Consider the following 20,575-nt stretch of genomic DNA (forward strand, 5'->3'; position numbering starts at 1 on the left):
CTAACCCGTGGACACTCAATTATCACATTATGTTATATTCTTTCCAAACTCTGCAGCCGACCTGACGCCTCAGTCGGCACTTTAAACGTGTCACTGTGGCCGGATTGCTTTGAGTTTAAAGGAACAGTGATCAAGCCAAAATAAAATGGCTCAGTCCCTCAGGGTGCCATTTGTATTGCCTATGTAGTCGAGCCCTTTATTTGCACGATTTTGGCATTTCAACAGACGAAGGGGCAGATTGGCTCGAGCCTGCTGCTAACAGGAACTGACAGACACAAGGCTCTTAAAATGTGAGCGGCCAATGGAAGTCAAAAGGTGACATGCACGTTATTAAATATGATCACGGGAGGAAAATGGAGGCACAGACATGTCAGAACCTACAATGGCAGGCAACCCCCTGTGGTGAAAGGGTGCTCCCTCCATCGTGCAACACGACGGCCCAGCATATCAATTAGGTCGGTGGTGGGGTAGGGGGTTTTGGGAAAACACACACTTTACACGATCGCCTTTGGCTCACGCCATTGTAGAAAAACAATTTACAGAAAGTCATCAGTGTCTGGGGTGAAAACTAAGATGGCGGAAGTGACGCACAGTGGCGCGAATTGAGGGGGGTAAAGCAAGTAAGTAGGTGGATCGGGGTTTTGGTGGGGGGGGGGGTGTTTGCTGATGATGATGGTAGTCGTAGAAGGGGAAAATACTATCAATGTTTGACATGATTTATTTGCAATGCACAGGGAGCCGTGTGTGTAACTGGGGTGTTGTGGGTGCAGTGGTGGCGCTAAGAAACTACTGACCGTTGGGAGACGGCGGCTGGAGCTCGAGAGGACTGTTGGGGGTTTGCGGGGGGGGTAGCAGCTCGCGGCAGCGGCGGCTCGCGCCTGCTGCTGGCCACTTGTAACGGGGGGGGGGGGGGGGGGGGAGAGAGAGAGGGGATCGGAGCGAACGCGGATTGGCTGAGAGCCGCTGGGGCTGTCACCAACAACAAGACAAGTCGGTAAGTGCATGAGAGAGCCACTGCACACGGGGAGAGAGAGAGAGAGAGAGATAGGGATAGATACAAGGCGGGGTATAAAAGGAAAAGAACCGCACGGTCAATACTGATATCGTTGCTACCATTTTTTAAATTTTTTTTTAGGAAGAAAGTATTTTTTGGCAAATAGCGTCTCTTTTTAAGGTCTGGGGTTTGAAGGCGGGGGCTGGAGAGGAAGGAGGAGGTTCTGCCCACCAGCCTAGGCCTAGGACAGGCAGCCAATAGAGTTGTGGAGCAGCATGGAAATGCAGGGGTACTGAGATATTTGGGGAGGGGTGGGGTATTGAACCGCATTTGAGGTTTGGAGCAAAAAAAAACACAAAGACGTGGTCACGTTTTGTGTCTGCTCTTTTTTTTTGTTCAACCCTCCCCTCCCGCGTTCTCACCCGCCTTCTATTGATAGGAGTGCAAATGTGCCAGGATAGCTGAGGATGAAGGGCAGCCATGTTGCAATAGGAACTTTTCATGCAAAAGCTTAATCCAACTCGTGATTATCGTTTGTTTTTTGGTGAGGAAGGTTAAGTGGTGTAAGGTCTTTAAATAATACATGATAAAATGTCGTTAATTTAAATGAACTGTCATTGCAAAAGGAAGGAGCACGGGATCCGAAGTCATTCGAGAGGAAAAAAGGTTAAGGTGAGTTGGAGCCCAAGGCTGACGTCAGGAGGGTTAACATTGCAGTTTGTAAATCGAGTTTCAAATCAATGGAATTTGAAGCTTGCCTAATGAATGGGCAGGTAAGACACTGTTGTCATTTCAGGTCCTGTGAGACTCAAGATTGAGATACTTGAATTTCTGAAAGGTTATTCAGGAGGAGGAGCAAGTGTGGTCATAATTTATAACGTAGTTACAGTGCAGGAATATTTTATCTGACAGGATGGATCTTTAATGCATGCAACAGTTTTTTAAAAAGTTTTTCTTTGCTTTTTGGACATGTGACAGTTCCATAAATTCACATTTAAAGATGCAACATATCTTTGGACTGCCTGCTTGAAGTGGGTGAATTTAGACTCCAATGACTACTGAATATTGCAGCAGGAAAAATATATTTTTAGGATCTCAATCATTTGTTCCTACCTGTTCACTGGACTCTTTCCACCCCACCACACACTCTCGGTCTCTCAGTGATGGTAAAACAAAAGGGTGAGCCAAATTACAATGGATGTAACACCAGTTTGGATGGAGTCTAGAATTATGTGAGCAGTAAAATGCAGTTAGGCATTTCTTTGAGTAGAATTATGCTATATATTGTATGATGAGGATACAACATTTTCATCTGGTTAGTTCTTTGCTAATTAGCCACTTTTTCCATCTGTTTCATTTGCTTTGTGTGTTATGTGAATTCTGACTTGGAATATTCCTCAACTTTGTATGAGACTTGAGATTCCCCCATCACCTATAAGTACACCTATCGTTAGAATTATTTTTGAAAAATGACTCTATAAGCATGTTTTAATGAGAAACGTTTTTGGAAGCAGATTCTGCTATCTTGTGATTTTGTTTTTCATTGTTTCAGAAGTGCTCGCCTAGCATAATGTTAATCATTTTATGTAGTTGGTCATCTCCCCTTTTTTGAAGTAGGAAGCTTAAAACTTCCAATTGTGGTTGCTTTACTTTGGTTCCTGTCTGTTGGGCTTGAATCACTTGTAGCCTGATTGATATGAGAATATTGAGTCTTCCATATGTTATCTGGAGCTAAACAACATGGTATGATCTGTATTTCATTAAAGTTAACTTATTTGCAATACAGTGATCTGCAGTCTCCCTGGTGATATCAAGTGATGAACTGCACTCTACAAGCAATAAAATGCTGAGGTTCAGTTTCTGGACTTCAATACTAACTGATCTGTTCGAATAGTAGTAGTTAGAGATGCTGCATCTTGCTCCTAAGGTAGGAGAAGAGCAATGGTCAGACTTCCAGCATGCAGCTGCTGTTGACTCTGATTGGAAGCAAACATTTTATGCATTTCAGATGATCTGATAATCAGAGGTTCATGAATGAATAATAATAAAGTAGAAGGGTGGCTGAAACTGTACCTCGGTTTATTTCTTTAGGACGGACAAAAACAGTAGTTTTCCCAAAGACTGGATCTCTTTTAGAACAAGGAACAGTGCAGTATTTTCTTGCGTGGAACGTGAGTGATGCTTGCTTCTCAAGCCAGTGTAGTCAACTTGTTGTAGGCAAGTTTGCAGAGCTGCTAGGAAGGGAATTGTGGGTTTTTAAACTCAGAAATAACGTAAGAAAAGCAACCAGACTATCTCGATCAATTGACCTGGAGGGGAGCATGCATTTAGTGCTTTCCCCCACACATGTCCTGCCCTTACCCTTCTCTTTAGAAGTCCAGAGTTTGGAAGGTGCTGTGAAAGCAGCCTAGGGCAGTTGCTCCAATGCATCTTGTATATGGAAATATAGTACGAAATGCTACAACTGTAGTTTGTCGATGGTCGAGGGAGTGAATGTTTTGATTTTAATCCAGCTGAGGTAACCTTGAGTGTCTACAGACCTTAAAAGGACCGTTGCCCAAAGATAACTTAGTTGCACTTGTTTGATTTAAGGGATATCAATCCAAGATAGTAGAGTAACAAAATGGGAGTAAATTCTGTGTGCATTTCAAGATATACAGCTTAACTTTATACGAGATAACATGGTGTGGAGCTGGATGAACACAGCAGGCCAAGCAGCATCCTCGGACTCCTAAGATGCTGCTTGGCCTACTGTGTTCATCCAGCTCCACATGTTGTTATCTCAGGATCTGCAGATGCTGGAGAATCCACTATCTCTGAAGCGAGCTTAACTTTATGCACCTGCTTTGGCTCCATATTGGATCCAGAGCTACATTATTCATCAAGTACATCAAAAGGAAGAGATCAGTAAAAATAATTGTGGACCCTTTGAGCAAGAGTGCTGAATGTGTGAAATTGGATTGATAATGTGAAGTGAGGTGGGAAGTCGAGCTGTGAGGAAGACGTAGATGGCAAGGGGATTAGACAAGCAAGCTAAGATAACAGTGTGAAACTGGATGAACGCAGCAGGCCGAGCAGGAAAGTTGATGTTTCTTTTCGAGACAACCCACTTTGCCCTTCAAAAAAGTCAGCCGTGAAATCCGATGTGGGGAAGTGGAGTTATCTGCTGTTTGAAAGAAAAAAGCAGAATGATGAAGCCACTGAGACTGGGAAATGTTGGCCTTGAGAGGTATCTGGCAATCCTTGTCTGAGTCTTGATCGACATGTGGATATAGCGAGCAGTCGGAACAGGTGGCATGTTGTCTCTTTTTATTACAAAAGAGACTGAAATGTAGTGGTTAAGAAGCCTTATTGCAAATTTACAGGGTCTTGACACTGCAACTGGGAAGCTCTATTAACTTCTCCCAACAAAAGGAATGATATTCTCTTGAAGGCGGGTGATAAAGTCTCAATAACCACTTTGCATTTTGTTTGAGGAGAGTTCAAGTTGACTTATGCTGACTAAAATTTTGAAGATTGAAAAATGATCTTGTTTAAACAGTAACATTTTTAAGTGGCTTGCTGACAGTAGATTCAAATATTATAATCTCTTGGTTGCAGATTCTCACTGGGGCTCCTGGTCTAAGGTTCAGATGAGAAATTTGTTTGCACTAAGTGTTGTGAATCCTCAGAACGCCCTAGCCCAGATAGCTGTGGATGCTGTATCTATGACTGTATACATAATGAGGAATTCAACAGACTTGAGTACTTTTTTTTTAAAAAAAGGGTTCTTGTAGAAAGGTGAAGTTGGTCATGACCCTGTTAACCAGCAGAATAAGCTCAAGGAGTCTGGACACCATGCTGGCTCCTGTGTCTTGTATGAGAATGAGGCACAATTTCGAATGTACCAACTTAAAAACCAGAAGAACTGTGGATGCTGTAAGTCAGGAACTAGAACAGATGTTGCTGGAAAAGCTCAGCAGGTCTGGTAACATTTGTGAAGAAAAATTATCAGTTAACATTTTAAGCCTGGTGAGGAAGGTTTACAGGACTCAAAATGTTAACTCTGATTTTTAGAGGCAGCCAGACATGCTGAGCTTTTCCAGTAACATCCACTTTTGTTCTTCAAATGTACAAACTCTTCGAGTTAGACAAATAGATGCAGAAAGAATGCTTTCCCAGGCTAGGAAGTCTAGAACGCACAGCCTCAGCCTCAGAGTTAAAGGCAAAGCTGTTAAAGACTGAGATGAGGGGGAACCTGCACTCCAAGGTCGGTGAAGTTTTGGAATTTCCCATCTCCAGTGGGAAATGGGAGCTCAGTTATTTAAGTTCAAAATGCACATTTCTAGTTTGTATTGACTCCCAGGATATGGAGTTAGTGTAGGTCTATTGGTATGGTGTAGATAACCATAATCTAGAATGATGAGGCAGCTCATGGGGCTGAATGGCCTACTCTGTTCTTATCATCTTATCCTTGGATACAAAAATATAAACTATTCATATTTAAAATTGAGTTGGCTTGCAGTGCTTTTTGTAAGAGGGAGTTTTACATTTGCCACACTTTTCATGAAGAGGTGTTGCCTAACTTCTCACTCAGGCGGCTGGTCTTTGATTTTAAGGTAATGTCTCCATGCCAAGACTAGCCACAAAAAGTGATTCTCTCTACCTGCTTATGCCCGGGTGAGGATGGCATATGAGTTCCCCATGTTTTAAGCACAGCAAACATTAATTATTTTTAGCATTCAGCCGTAATGTACTTCAATTAAAATGCCATTTCTTAGCTCACAAATCAAGTTGATTATAAGGTTTTCCTGAGAGAGGAAAAAATAATCTTACTAACACCAAGACAAGTTACAAAAATCATCAAAAACAAACAGTATAAAGGTTGAAGGGGGGGAGTGTGCAGCAAAAAAAATGGAGCGTGGATCTGTTTTTAAAAAATCCTTAGTCTTTAAATTGTTAGGTTTATGCTGAAACGAGGGTTAGCTAAAAGATGAGTATTGTGAACAGTAACAAAATTTCTAGATATCTGCATTCCCACTGTTTCTTTGCGTTGGGTTTTGTCTTTGAAGCTTAGAGGGGAAAAAAGCGAGAGAGTGAGGCCTCCAGTTCTGCATCCAGCATTTTGTCTGCTCAGCTCAAAATTTGCATGAAATGTAGCTCACTTGTATTATCCCGTGTGTCTGGTTTCATTCTCCACACTCCTCAAAAATGGGTGATTTGTTATTTCCAGGAAGGGGTATACTAAACAGGAAATGGATGTTCAAGTGACTGGTTTCAGTCATTTTGCAGATCCTATTAATTTTAGTTAAGACTGGGTTGTCTTAAATGATGCTTTAATTAACTGGCTCAACCTGTGGACACGTAATCAGTTTGGCCCCCTCAAGTCAATGTCTTTCATGTTTTAAAACCGTTTCAGTCCATGCAAGTTCCTAGATTTTTAAATTCAGGGTGATGAAAGTCAAAATTTGATAGCTTACCTTTCCTACTATCATAATACATGTAATTTAACCCTTGGATCTCTGTTTCGTTCCTGCCAAGGCCAGTATATCCTCTGTATCATGCCCTGAACTAACTACAGTACTTCAGATGTAGTCGAATTAGAGCTTTTTTATCGATATAGCAAAACCTTATATACTGTAGAGGCAAGCATTCCATTAGTTAGTGTTGATTTTCAATTTTCTCTCTCAAATTAAAACTAGTTTGCCAAAAGTAAAACATTTTGAATATTGTAAACATGTAACATTACTGTTCCAGTTTTTTTAAAAAAAAACAAAAATGCCAAAAAATATCTGCCAGAACAAAACTTGCTTATGGTGATAATGGCATGAGCACATGTTTAGAATCTTACCTTGGACAAATGTAACCTGCATGAATGGCTTGGTTCAGCCTTGGGCTTTTACCAGGCAGACAGATTTGAGTTTGTGATAGGGACTAAAGACCATGGTTTAAATCTTTTCAATGTTTAATGGAAAATTTTGTGTTTGCTCTAAATTGGATTTTGTTAAGCAATCTGATTAATTTAATGTCCCAAGGTGTTGAGAGAAGTGGTGATCATGTCTTGGAGCTGGGTACTGTCAGTGTGAACTGACACTCTGTAGGTTGAGCACTTGCCTATTAGTTACAAGGTTCTGAGTTCACTTCAGAACTTGTGAAAAATCAAGCCGACATTCCAGTCTGATACTTACAGAATATCACTTTGGAAGAGAAGTCTGAGATGAGATGCTAAACTCTAGGCCTTGTCTGCCTGCTTGACCCCATATTTTGTAAAGTGGGGGAGTTAGCTTCAGTGTCTTTGTCAATAGTTATCCCTCTTTTTCTGATGAAGGGCCTAGGCCCGAAACATCAGCTTTTGTGCTCCTGAGATGCTGCTTGGCCTGCTGTGTTCATCCAGCCCCACACTTTATCTCTATCCCTCAATCCTGTTGTAATGTTGGTTATTTCATTACAGCAGCATTGCTCATGGGAGGTTGTCCGTAAAGTCTACATGTAGACAATTTAGTGACATGGGGAAACAAATACTTAATTGACTGTAAAGTGGCCTTGAGATGTTAAATGATCAAAATGTTGAATAATCGCAAGCTTTTTTAATTAATGTGATGTTGCTGAGATGTCGCGTAAGTTAAGATTTATGGACTTGTGCTTCGTTCTTTGAGTGTCAGCAGAAGTAAAGACAGGAAGAGATACAAATGCAACTTAATTCTCTTGTTATCAACACATTGTTCAGTTGAACTAAACGAATGCATTGTCATCCATTTGGGTCATGTTGGAGTGGTATTAGAGGACGATAGTGCGGTCAGTCATATCGGAGGGTGTGCGCAGGCTGAGAAAGATGAGTTGTTTACCTTTGTCACAATTATGTAGGCTGTCATGTGGGGCCTTGAGACATTGCAGTACTGAGATAGCGCAGCAGTTTCATTAGGGGAGATTCAAAGAGTGCTGGGAAAGGTGCGTGCAAATTTGGGAGACGACAACACATTCAGTGATGTTAAAGGGATGGGGAATTTGGAGATAGAGCAGCAGTTTGCATAAATAATGGGGTCAAGGGTCCTCTTCTTGAGGAGAGAACTGATCTCCAGAGATTTGAGAGAGACAGCAGCTTGGAAGAGAACCAAACGATGAGCTAAGACACAGCAGGTAAGGCAGCAGTTTAGTTTCAACAGGACCGCGGTAGCAGGAGGTGAGTCTCGGATAGCACGAGTGCAGAGAGGCCTTCACAGGAATGGGAAGAAACTGAAGGAAGATCCAAATTCAGGGTTGGGTGGGAGACTTATGGGAAGAAGGTAAATGATAGACATGAGTTATTGGTGGCCTCAATCGAAATAACAGGTTCGTGGGCTGCTTTCACTTGTTGAAGCTGAGAGATGAAGATGTGGTTAGATGGATTTAAAAGACACAATGGCATAAAGAAAATCTGGTCGTTATCCTTGCACACTGAGCAATTTGGCAAGTAAGAGCAAGACTCTGTGCTTTGTTTAGCTAGATCTGATGCTTGTTTGCGAAGTCAGTTTTCTACCATATCTGTTTAAGTCTCTGTTCCTTGCAGCTAAGGTGGCAGAATTGAAGACACTGGCAAGATAAGAAAACATAATGGTTTTATTTGGATCTGAATTGTAAAAGATAAAAGATGGAGGTGAAGGTGTTTGGAAGGGGGTTCAAAAAGGCTGAAGTCCAATCAATGTGAATGGAGGGCTCAAGGGATTATTGGGACATTGAAATTGAATTGGGGATTGATGCAAAAGTAGATAAACTTCAGCTATCAAAAGGGGATATAAATGGAAACTGATATCAGAAAATGATCAATGACGACCTTATTTGGAAATTGGTATAATGACCTAGTAAGGCCTCTTGTGATAACAAGATTGAAGACAGCTTTGACAATGAGTCAGGAGTTGCACAGAGGGATATGTTCAGGGAGAACGATGACCATGGAAAGTGTGACTTTTTTTTTGAGATGAAGCATGAGATCACTGAAGATGGTTTACAGGTTGAAGAAGGAAGGCAATGAAAAATATAAAAATGTTACTTGGATAGGTGGCAGTAGCGTAACTCCTCTGATTCCACATTGAACAGAGATCAATAGAAAATGAGTTTTACGGAGGACGTGAAATGGATGAAGAGATGAGTCCATTATCTGATTTGGTGATGAGAGTTACAACACAACTTGCCTCTTGTTGTGGGCTGAGGGAGGCTGGCATAGCTAGGCAGGTAGACCTTGTCCTCCTCTTCCCCAAAAAAAACCTGAAAGGGGTGATGTGCATGACGTTTTAGCTGATCAAATGACAGCACTTCTGATCGCTTGAAATCTACAGGTGAGTTGGATATGTGTATGGAGAGTATAATAGAACATTCCTCATGTTTGGCCTGATGAGAAGATTGGTAAAATTTTAGCTCCAGCAGAGTGTGATGAGCATCTTGGTGAGAGAATGGGATTGAGAACTGATTTTGTTGCCAGTAATGAGATTAGATGAGCTCTTAAGATTTGGTGGAGCTAAGTTTATCCAAGAAGGAATCTGGATTGGCAGTGGAATGGGGAAATTTTGAGGTAATGAATAGTTTGTAGGAGATTTAGGAATACTGGAGAGGTGAGAAATAAAAGGCATCAAAGGGTGTGCTTTTAAGAAAAGGAAGGGGAACTGTAAAATGAAATAATGTGCTTAGGTCCGAAGAAGCAGGTTAAATGCTCATGCAATTGAGCTGTGGATTACACCGGTCATGTTGGCCTAATATTTATGATACATAAGTTGAAATTACTCTTAGAAATACCAATGGAAAGACTACAATCAGATTGAACTCATTGCTGGATTCAGAGATTCCATTGTAGATAAAGTTGGTGTAGGTGCAGGGTCCTTTACTGGCACCTTTTTGCGTCTATGACTTCTACCACCTGAGAGAATATTGGTGGCGCACACATTAAAATGTCACCGCCTGCAAATGCCTTAAAAGTTTCACATTGTCTGGGAATCATATGTATCATAAATATTAGGCCAACATGACTGGTGTAATCCACAACTCAATTGCATGAGCATTTTAATTGCTTCTTCGGACCCAAGCCCATAATTGTTCTGTTATTGTCATGGGATCAAAAACTTGAACTGCTCCTTAACACTTATGGATATAACTAAACCTAACGGACTGCACTAGTTTAAGAAAATGGATCATGACTACTACCTAATGTCAAGTAGCAATGCGCAATAAATGGCAGCTTTGCTAATGCTGCTAACTTGCTATGACCAATGTCTAAAATAAATCAACGTAAAGTAATGATGTACTCTTATTAAAGTTAAGAGATCACAGCTGGACAAGCAAAATCCAGAATTCTTTTGATTATTAAAGACCATGTCTCTCTTATTTTTCTCCTATTTTTAACTAGACTAAAGAGGAAATGGAATATTTAAAAATAGGAAGGTATTGTTCAGACCTTAGCTGGAATACTCCAGCTATCTCTGGATCCCTTTAATCAGAGATGCTGACATTAGAGGCATCTACAGAAGATTGCCTAAGCTGATCCTGGATATGGAGAGACTGTCTGTCTTCAAGGAGAGGTTGTGTGAATTGTGCCTCTAATTGCTGGAATGTAGAAGCATTGGAGGTGACCTCATTGAAACATAAAAGGTTCTTGGGAATTGATAGGGTAGATGCAGCAAAGTTGCTTCATCTTGAGAGAATCTAGGACCAGAGGGCATAATCTCAGAATTGTGGTGTGGAATTACACATTTTAGTACCCAGATGAAGCAGTTTCTTTTCCCTAAAGGTAGTGAATCTCTCTGGCATTCAGAAAAGGGAAGTAGAAGATTCTCTGATTATTCATGATCACATTGAATAGTGGAGCCGACGCGATTGGCTGGATGGCCTACTTAGCCTTGGGGAGAAAAGAGCTGTTCTGAAACAAAGAATTGGAAAATTACAAGATAATAAAATGTGAGGCTGGATGAACACAGCAGGCCAAGCAGCATCTCAGGAGCACAAAAGCTCTCAGGCCTGTGGTAACACACACACCCTCGAGTCATGAGCAAGTAAGCAGATCAACAATTCTTGTTAGCAGTGTTTCTGAACTGTACTGGTTATCATGTCCAACTAAGGTGCAAAAGGTTCCTGTAAGAAATCAGGTGGAAACGCAGTTCAAAGTTATCAGAAAAGAGAAGTCAAATTTCAAAAATCAGATCCAAAATTAAATCTGGCTTAATAGATCATATTTTTTGCTTCTGTTCAGTATGGTGGTTTTTTTTAAAAACACAAAACACACGGCTGCATTTTTTGGTTTCAACAATAAAGAAGTTGATTAAACAATAAAACAATGAAACAGTAACAAACCAAGCTATCTGCTTAACCCCATTGAAAAGATTCTGCAATTCTGGCCTCTCTGCTTTAGGAAAGATGTTGAAAACCAGAAAGGGTTCAGAAAAGATGAACGAAGATGTTGCCAGAGTTGAATGGTTTGAGCTTGAGAGAGGCTGAATAGGTTGGGGCCATTTTCCCTAGAGTGTTGGAGGCTGAGAGGTGATCTTTAGAGGTTTGTAAAATCATGAGGGGCATGGGTAGGGTGCATAGACAAAATCTTTCCCCTCCCCCTCCCCCAGGACATGGGAGTCCAAAACTCTAGAGGCTATAGGTTTAAGGTGAGAGGGAGAAAATTTAAAAGAGACATAAGGGGCAACTTTTTTTTTTCATGCAGAGGGTGGTGTGTGTATAGAACGATCTGCCAGAGGAAGTGGTGGAGTCAAGTACAATTGTAACATTTTAAGACATCTAGATGAGTATACGGAGAGGAAGGGTTTGGGAGGGATATGGGCCAAATGTTGGCAAAGGCGACTAAATTTATAGGCTCTGGTTGGCATAGATGAGTTGGACTGACGGGTCTGATTCCATGTTGCATATCTCCCTGACTTTATGACTCTTTCAAAATGCACCCAGAACACTTATAATCTTACAGTTACTGAAAATATTTAGAAAAATTCCCTTCATTGTCAAACCTATAGGCTTGACTTAACTGCCTTGTCTCAGTCCTGGTCCAGTGAACTGTGAGCCCTTTTTCCTTTGACCACTCTGTCCCAGACATTATTTACTTTCTCGGCTTTGAATACCCAATTCAGGCTTCTAGCCAAACACTCCTGCTCTAGACTTTTCACAGACTATGGTGTTTAACTGAGGTAACTCAGAACTCTGACTCTCAATTAACCTTTTTGTTTTCCCCTAGGAGAAACAATATTGTTATCTGCCCTTCAAACTTTCCAATCTGTCCAAAAGGATGCAGGAAAAGTGTTTCTTCTGACTGAGGGAGCCCAGAACCGGGGGCATTCTTTTATTGAGAGACTATTTAGGACTGATATGTGGAGGGAATTTTTTTCACTTAGTCAGTCGTTTTAATTCTCTACCCAAAAAGCTGTGGTCACTCAGTCCATGGTATATTGAAAACTGATCTCTTTTTTAGATTTCAAATGTAGCAAAAGAGAGACATTGTGGTTTTGAGCATCATTTTATGATCTAGTTCAGTGGTGGAATGGGCTTAGTAGGTCAAATGGCCTACTTCTCTTATTTTTCCCATGTTTCAATGAAAATTGCAGGAGGAGGAAAAGCATTTGTGATTTTGCAAACTGCTTCAAAGATCGATAATGGATGCTTTTTCACCTTAACCGTGAAATGAGAATTTGAGTTTCTTAAGAATGTCTTGTATGCCAAAATAGCCATTCTGGAGGTATTGTGAAATAAAAGTCTCACGTAGGTGTTGCAATCAATTTTAACCTATTTGAAAGGACATCTTTTCTGCTATGCCAAACTTTTCCTCAAAGCTACTGATCCAATGGTATAGTGTGATAATATATTATTAGAGACCCTTCAGTACCTTGTCCATGTGTATGTCATTGATTCTATTTTTTTTACATGTAGGGGCACAGGACAAGATGGAGTCGCTGATCCTGTTTTCTTCCCTAATCAACTGATATGGTGGTTCTGGGGCTAAATTCAGTGTATGCTGTGATTATGGCCTGGCTTCTCATTGTATTAAAATATCAAAGCCAGGAAAGTTTGTAAAGTTGCTAATTCTATAGCACGTGCTAGGTAGCAGTGATTGTGTGCTGAGCAACTTTGTGTATTTAGGCCTTTATAATTTCTAATAAGTAAATAGGGAATAAGGCAATGACAAAGTGTAGAGATGAGTCAGGACGAAGCTGAAGGACTTGACAACCACAGTGGTGGGGAATCTTCGGTTGAGCAGTCCTCAACATTAACTCTGGAACATATGAAACGTTGTGGCAGCAAGTCAAATATGGGCAAGCAAACCTCCTGCTGATTACCATGTACAGCCTTCTCGCTCCACACCTCTATTGCTGATAGGGCATGGACGCAAGCTGTACTAAAGTCCATTGTCACAATTTGGATGTGAACATAGGAGATGTGGTTAGCAAGTTTGCAGATGACACCAATTACATAATGGACAGCGTAGAAGGTTGTGTGTTCAACGTGACCTTGATTGGATGGGCTGAAAGGCCGAGGAGTGGCACTTGGAGTTTAATTTAGATAAATGAGGTGCTGCATTTTGGAAAGGCAAATCAGGGCAGGACTTATGCACTTACTGTTAAGGTCCTGGAGAAGGTTGCTGTACAAAGAGACCTCAAAATGCAGGCTCATAGTTCCTTGAAAGTGGGGTCATGAATTGACAAGATAGTGAAGAAGGCATTTGGTGTGCTTGCCTTCATTGGACAGTGCACCGAGTACAGGAGTTGGGAGGTCATGTTATGGCTGTATAGCACATGGATTAGGCCACTATTGGAATACTGCGTTCAATTCTGGTCTCCCTGTTATAGGAGGGATGTTGTGAAACTTGAAAATGTTCAGAAGAGATTTACCGGGCTGTTGCCGGTGTAGAAGATCTGAGCTCAAGACTGGATAAGCTAGGACTTTTTCCACCAGAACATAGGAGATTGAGAGGTGACCTGAGAGGAGTTTAAGTGCTTCAATGTGAGAATAAGGAGCGCCAGTCCATATAATTCAATACTGGTATTGCATTTTCTCCTGTACTTAAATGAGCAATAATTCGGACAAAAGCAGAAGTTACTGGAAAAGCTCAGCCGGTCTGGTAGCATTTGTAAAGGAAAAAAATCAGAATTAATGCTTTGGGGCCAGTGACCGTTCAAAAACCAGAAATGTTAACGCTGATATTTTTTTTTCAGCAGATTTGGCAGCATCTGTGAGCTTTTCCAGCTACTTCTGTTTTTTGTTCCTGACTTACAGCATCCGGAGGTCTTTGGCTTTTAATAGCTTGGACAAATTTATCTCACCTTGTGGCTCTGTCATATTTTCCATTGCTTTCCTCAGGATGTTTTTCATTTTACGGGTACTGTATCGGTATGGCTGTAAAGAGGCCTATTACTAAAATATCTTGTTTATCAGTGTAAAATTTGAAGCAGTCTCATCAATATGTGCATGAATGGGAACATGGGACTAAGATATTGTAGCTAATCTGGAAACATGACTGAGGAAGGGAGAGGCCTGGCAGCTCTGTCCCAGGATTTAGATGCTATAGGAAGGATAGAAAGAGAGAGGATGGGGGAATTGTATTTTTGATTAGGGAAAACGACATGACGACTACTGGCAGATCGTTCAGTGAAGCTATATGGGTTCAACTGAGAAATAAGGGAGTGATCACTTTGGGATTGTACCAGTAGTTGGGGGAAAATTGAACAAATGTGGGGCAATCACTGATAGCTGTAAGAATGATAGTGCTCTGATAGTAGAGAATTTTAACTTTGATAGAACATTTCCACATATAAACTGGGACTTCATGGTGTTAAGGGGTTGGATGGGGAGGAATTCGTGTTCAAGAAAACTTTCTTAATCCATATGTAGAAAGCCCTACTAGAAGAGGCAAAACACTACCTTTTCTTAGAAATAAGGCAGGGCAAGTGACTGAGGAGTTGCAGGGGTGGCGGAGGGAACACTTTGCAACCAGTGACTATAATTCTGTTAGTCATTTTTAAAATAGTTGGGGTAAAGGATAAGCCTGATCTCCAGTCTCAAGTTCTGAACTGGGACAAGGCCATTTTTGATGGTGTTAGACAGCAACTTTCAAAAGTTGACTGGGAGGCTCTTAACGGGTCAAGTGGGAGGCTTTCAAAAGTTGGGTACAGAGTTCAGATACAGCATGTTCCTATTAATGTGAAGGGCAAGGCTGGCAGAAGTCGGGAACACGGGGGATGATTAGAGATACTGAAGCTCCGCTCGAGAAAAAGGAGGCACTTGTTAGGTTTAGACAGCTGGGATCAAGTGAATCCCTTGAAGGGTATAGTGGGTGTAGGAATATTCTTAAGAGGAAAATCAGGAGGACAAAAGGTAGACATGAGTGTTTCAACAAATAGAGAGTCCAAAGAGATTTTTACAACTTTAAGGGCAAAAGTGGAACAAAGAGAATAGGGTTTCTTTAATGATCAGCAAGACCATCTGTGTGAAACCACAGGAGATGGGCAAGATCCTAAACAAATATTTTGTCAGTATTTAATGTGGAGAAAAACATGGGTGCTAGGGAATCTTGGGAAATAAATAGTGATGTCTTAGAGTCAACGTAACAGAAGTGGTGCTGGATATGTTGAAACACATGATCGGGTATATCTCAGGACATTGTGGAAAGCCAGGGAGAAATTGCATGATCCGTTGTAGAGATATTTGTATCATTGTCAACCGTAGGCGAGTTGCCAGAAAACTGGACGGTAGCTAAAGTTGTCATTATTTAAGAAAGGCTGCAAGGAAAAGCCAAGTAACTACTGACGACAGAACCTGACATCAGTGCTGGATAATGTTGTTGGAGAGGATTCTGAGAGATGGGATTTGCATATATTTGGAAAGACAAAAATCGATATGGGATAGTCAGCACGGCTTTGTGGAAGGGAAATCATATCTCATAAATTGAGTGGCATGTTTTTCTTTTTGAAGAGGTGACCAACAAGATAGACACTGTTCTGCCTCCTATGTGAACTTTAACAAGGCCTTCGGCAAGGTTTCGCATGGTAGACTGGCTAGTAATGTTAGATCAAGTGGGATTCAGAGTTGAAAATTCCCTTGATGGTAAGGGGACTGGGTGGTTGAAGAGGGTTGTTGTTCAAGTTGGAGGCCTGTGAGCAGTATTGTGCTGCAAGGATCAGTGCTGCGTCCACTGTTATTTGTCATCTATATTCTCATCCAAATTCTTTATATAAGAGGCATGATTAGTAAGTTTGCCGATGACACCAAAATTGGTCATTACAGTGGACAACGAAGAGGGCACCGGTTTACTGTGTGAGGGTAAAGGTTTAAAAGGGACCTGAGGAGCAACATTTTCACACAGCTTGGTTACATATGTGTACCATCTTATCTCTAAATACAATGGGGTCTTGATCAGTTGTGGAACAGCAGGTAGGGTTTAATTTAGATAAATCAGAGGTGTTTCATTTTGATAAGGCAAATCCGGACAGGACTTGCACAGTTAATGGTGGGGTCCTCAGGCTTTGTCGAACAGGGATACCTCCATGCAGGTACGTAGTTCCTTGAAAGTAGCATCCTAGGTAGACAAGTGGTGAAAAAGGGAATTGGCACATTTGCCTTTGTCAGCCAGAGAGTTCGCTACAGGAGTTGGGATGTTCTGTTACAGTTGTACAAGACATTGGTAAAATTGCTGTTGGAGTAATGTGTACAATTCTGGTTACCCTGTTATAGGAAGGATGTTATTAAACTGGAAAGGGTGCAAAAAAGGATTTACAAGGATGTTACTGAGACTGGAGGTTTCGAGTTTTAAGGAGAGGCTGGATAAGCTGGGAATTTTTTTCCCTGGAGCATTGGATGTTGAAGGGTGACCTTACAGAGGTTTATAAGATCATAGACAAGGTGAATAGCCAAGGCCTTTCCCCAGGGTAGGGGAATCCACAACCAGAGAGCATTGGTTTACCGTCTGAGGGTAAAGGTTTAAAAGGGACCCGAGGACCAGCATTTTCACACAGCTCGTTACATGTACGCACCACCTCCTATCAGAGCGATGTAAAGAGGCAGTACAATTACAGCATTTAAGATATTTAGACAGGTACATGGATAGGACGGTTAGAGGTATATGGGTCTAAATGCAGGCAAATGGGACTAGCTCAGTTTAGGAAACCTGGTCAGCATGGGCAGGTTAAACTCAAGGGTCTGTTTTTATGCTGTATAACTGACTGCATGTGGAGCAGTAGGAAATGCTCAGTAGTTAACCAAGTCAGTTGGTTGAGGCTTCCCCAAGAAGGAAATGGGAGGGGTGCTACAGACTCCAAGTTTCCATGTACTTAAAGGCTCAAACGCATTATATTTTGCAGACAATGGCTCCTCAAGTATGAACGTATGTTGCTTCTAGTAAGTGAAATTGCACATCATTAGGAGCTTGACTGACATTTTAAATTGATTGCAAATATTAGCACACTTGGTTTTAGACAGCACTTGCTGAACAATTTAGTCAAGTCTAGCAGAAGTATTATTATTGGTTTTGCAAGTGCTAGCTTGTTGAATCTGGTCTGTATTTTGCCTATTATGAACGTAGAAGGAATATACTGTTTAATTTGATCAGTGTATTTTATGTACTTTGGAAATTCATATGCTCATTGGATAGGTAGGCCAAAGCATACACTGCCACTGTGTAATATTTTGCACTGCGTATTGCTCTGTCATTACAGCACAAATGTTTTGAAATCTAGTGCCAAAATGATGCCACGTACGTAGATCTTGTATCCCACTGGCTGATTGAATAAACCAACATCTTCCTTTTGTTGTTACTAATGAACAGAGTGCAGACAATACTCAACCAGCCTGTCCTTGAGAAACACAATAAAATGTGCTGTTGGGCCTTATTTGGGTTGTGCAGGTCTTGGTCAGTAGTCCTAAGTGTGTGAATATGTATGCTAACACCAGTTTAAGATAATCAGTTGAACCCTTAAAAATGGCTTTTATTACATTTGCAGTAGAAGCCTGTTCTCTGCAGACAAAAGATTAGGGAGAGGGTAGTGTGAGGTTGTTGTGATGTATTGTATTGTGTGATGGAGGATGCTCATTAAACCAGTTAGGAAATGATATAATGGGCTTTGTTCTTGTACTCCAATCTCCTTGCAATAAAGGACAATTGGTACTGTTGTTCAGAACTTTATGGTAAGCACAACTGGAATAACGCATGCAATTTTTGTTCCTGTATTTAAGGAAGGGCACCCTTTCATCCGAGGCAGCAGTGTAAATGTTCACTAGATTGGCCCTTGGGATGACAGGGTTGTCCTGTGTGGAGAGGCTGAGTAAATGAGCCATGTATTTTCTCAAATTTAAAAGAATGCGTGGTGATGTTGAAACATAGCATCTCTGCAACTTGTCAGGGCAGACAGAAGTTGTTTCCCCTGGATGAGCAATCTAGAACATTGATGCTTATTTTTAAGGCTGAAATTTGAAGACTACTTTATAATTGTATCTATTGTATTAGGTGATTTTTGACATGCAATAACAATATCTTCCATGTTTTATCTTGGTGTATATGCAAGTTCTAGGTACCCCAAAAGCCAGAAAAAGTTGGCAGTTGTCTCTTGTCACTAAGATTTTTAAATGGGTAATCAGCCTTATTGAGGAAGTAGGTACAAGCTCCACGTTCTGCTGGATTGGCAAGTTCAGGGACCAGCCTCTGCAGTGAGATTCAAATTTTGCCATTGATAGAATTGGCATGCCTGTTTCGCTCACTTCTGCAGGCATCGGCCATCATGATACTTAAAACACATCTTGTAGAAGTCCATATGCAACACTCATCAGTGACAATTCTAGGTGCAGATCTGATGAAAGAAGCATTCTGCAATGATTTCAGCCAGGTCATTGGATAAATACAAATATCAAGATAAGTCTATAATTCTCAAGCCTTACTGTCAGAGGGCACAGTTTCCAGATGGAAGATGACCTTGGGGCACATGAGGCATCAGTTGAGTAAACTCTTCCAGCTGGCTTCTTTTGTAGATGCAGTGTGTTTTAACCTCAACATCATGTATGCTCTTCTCCAACAAATGTGAAAATAGCATAGTTTCTTCTCGGATCAAACCATGTTGGATTAGTTTGTTATGCAACAAAGATCCCAAGGATGTTTGTAGTACCCATTGCATTATAACTGCAATGTTTCACCAGCTTTTGAAGATGATTTCTAAAGTGCAATGGCACAGTCAACCATACAGGAAGCTTGGTGTAACTATCTTTTAAAGACTTGATGAAGAAGCAGGCACTACAATGGGTGGAGGAAAGGGAGGGAGAGAAAGAAGTTTCAAAAATCAGAAGACTGTTTGTTTTAAACCAAAGAAATACTCAGTGAAATAAAAACCAAGCAGGCTTGATCTTAAAAGAAATTGTTATTGGAGATGCAGTAACTGCCTGGTTAAAATCTTTCAGCTTTCTGCATAAATCATGGAAGCACATTATCTGTTACCTTGACAGTCTGTGGAGGGCATGTTTAGAGGAATGGTTTTTTGTATGCAGGTATGTGTCAATTATGTGCGTTTTCGTGTACATATCCAAGTACAGTCTAGAAAATGAATGTGTTCCTTGCATTTTGTGATCTCAATTTTTAATGTTGAGGCTATTGAATTCTGTTTTAATTCTACTTCTGAGGTATTTAGAATTGTATGTACATCAATGTAAATTTGGAAGATACACTATCACCTTTCAATCTTTCAAACTCTAGAAATGACAGGCCCAACTTATTCTGCCATGTATTAGCCTTAGGGATGGACAGATTGTCCTATCTGGTTAACATCCTTGCCTCTGCGGGTGTGCCCTTTCAAAAATGGAGACAAACATTGCAAGTAGTGCTCTAGATGTGCTTTCCTCAACTAACTGTAGAACTGCAGGTGCTAGAAATCTTAAACAAGAACTATGTATTGGAGAAACACAGCAGGTGTGGCAGCATCTGTAGGAGAAAGAGAAAACAGTTAACATTAATGAATGTTATTGATGAAGGGTCTAGGCCCGAAACGTCAGCTTTTGTGCTCCTGAGATGCTGCTTGGCCTGCTGTGTTCATCCAGCCTCACATTTTATTATCTTGGAATCTCCAGCATCTGCAGTTCCCATTATCTCTAACATTAAGTTCATTGACCCTTTGTCAGAATTTTTCGTGAAGTGTCACTAGACTCAGTTTACACTCTTTTCAGCTGTCTACAATGGTACCAATTCTCCTTTATTGCAAGGTGATTTGAGTACTAGAATAAAGGTCAAGTTCTATTTGCTTGTTATGCTTGCATCTAACACTTCTGCATATATACCTGACTCTCTCTCAACATTTGTTTGCCACTTTGAAGAAGTGTCTCTTAGAGTTCTGGGTATATGCCACTGTGTTCTAGTGATTTTTTGGATATTAGTTTGTTAATTTTTTGATACTTTGTCTTACCTGATATTAATATCCCAATGTATTCACTCTTGCTGTTTCGTATGTTACCTTCTTTGAATAATTTTGAGTCTTTGACTATGAAGATATTGAATAAATATTTTTGCCTGTCTCTGCCATTTCCTCATTCCTCACACTAATTCCTGCTGCCTCTATATCTCGGGCTAATGCTTGCTTTAGACACTTTCCTTGTAATGTGGTTTTCTGTTCCTGGCTT

At 40.8% G+C, this 20,575-nt stretch overlaps 1 protein-coding gene across 1 annotated transcript in view; it reads left to right on the top strand.

Annotated features, from left to right (window-relative positions):
• Positions 1–1,039: 1,039 nt before the first annotated feature.
• Positions 1,040–20,575, top strand: part of LOC125458162 (uncharacterized) — a 166,763-nt gene continuing 147,227 nt past the window's right edge. Inside the window, exon 1 of the mRNA XM_059650811.1 lies at positions 1,040–1,666. The gene's annotated coding sequence lies outside the window, so the exon portion shown is untranslated. The remainder of the gene's footprint in view (positions 1,667–20,575) is intronic.

Source organism: Stegostoma tigrinum, chromosome 13, assembly GCF_030684315.1.
Source record: "Stegostoma tigrinum isolate sSteTig4 chromosome 13, sSteTig4.hap1, whole genome shotgun sequence".
Taxonomy (NCBI): domain Eukaryota; kingdom Metazoa; phylum Chordata; class Chondrichthyes; order Orectolobiformes; family Stegostomatidae; genus Stegostoma; species Stegostoma tigrinum.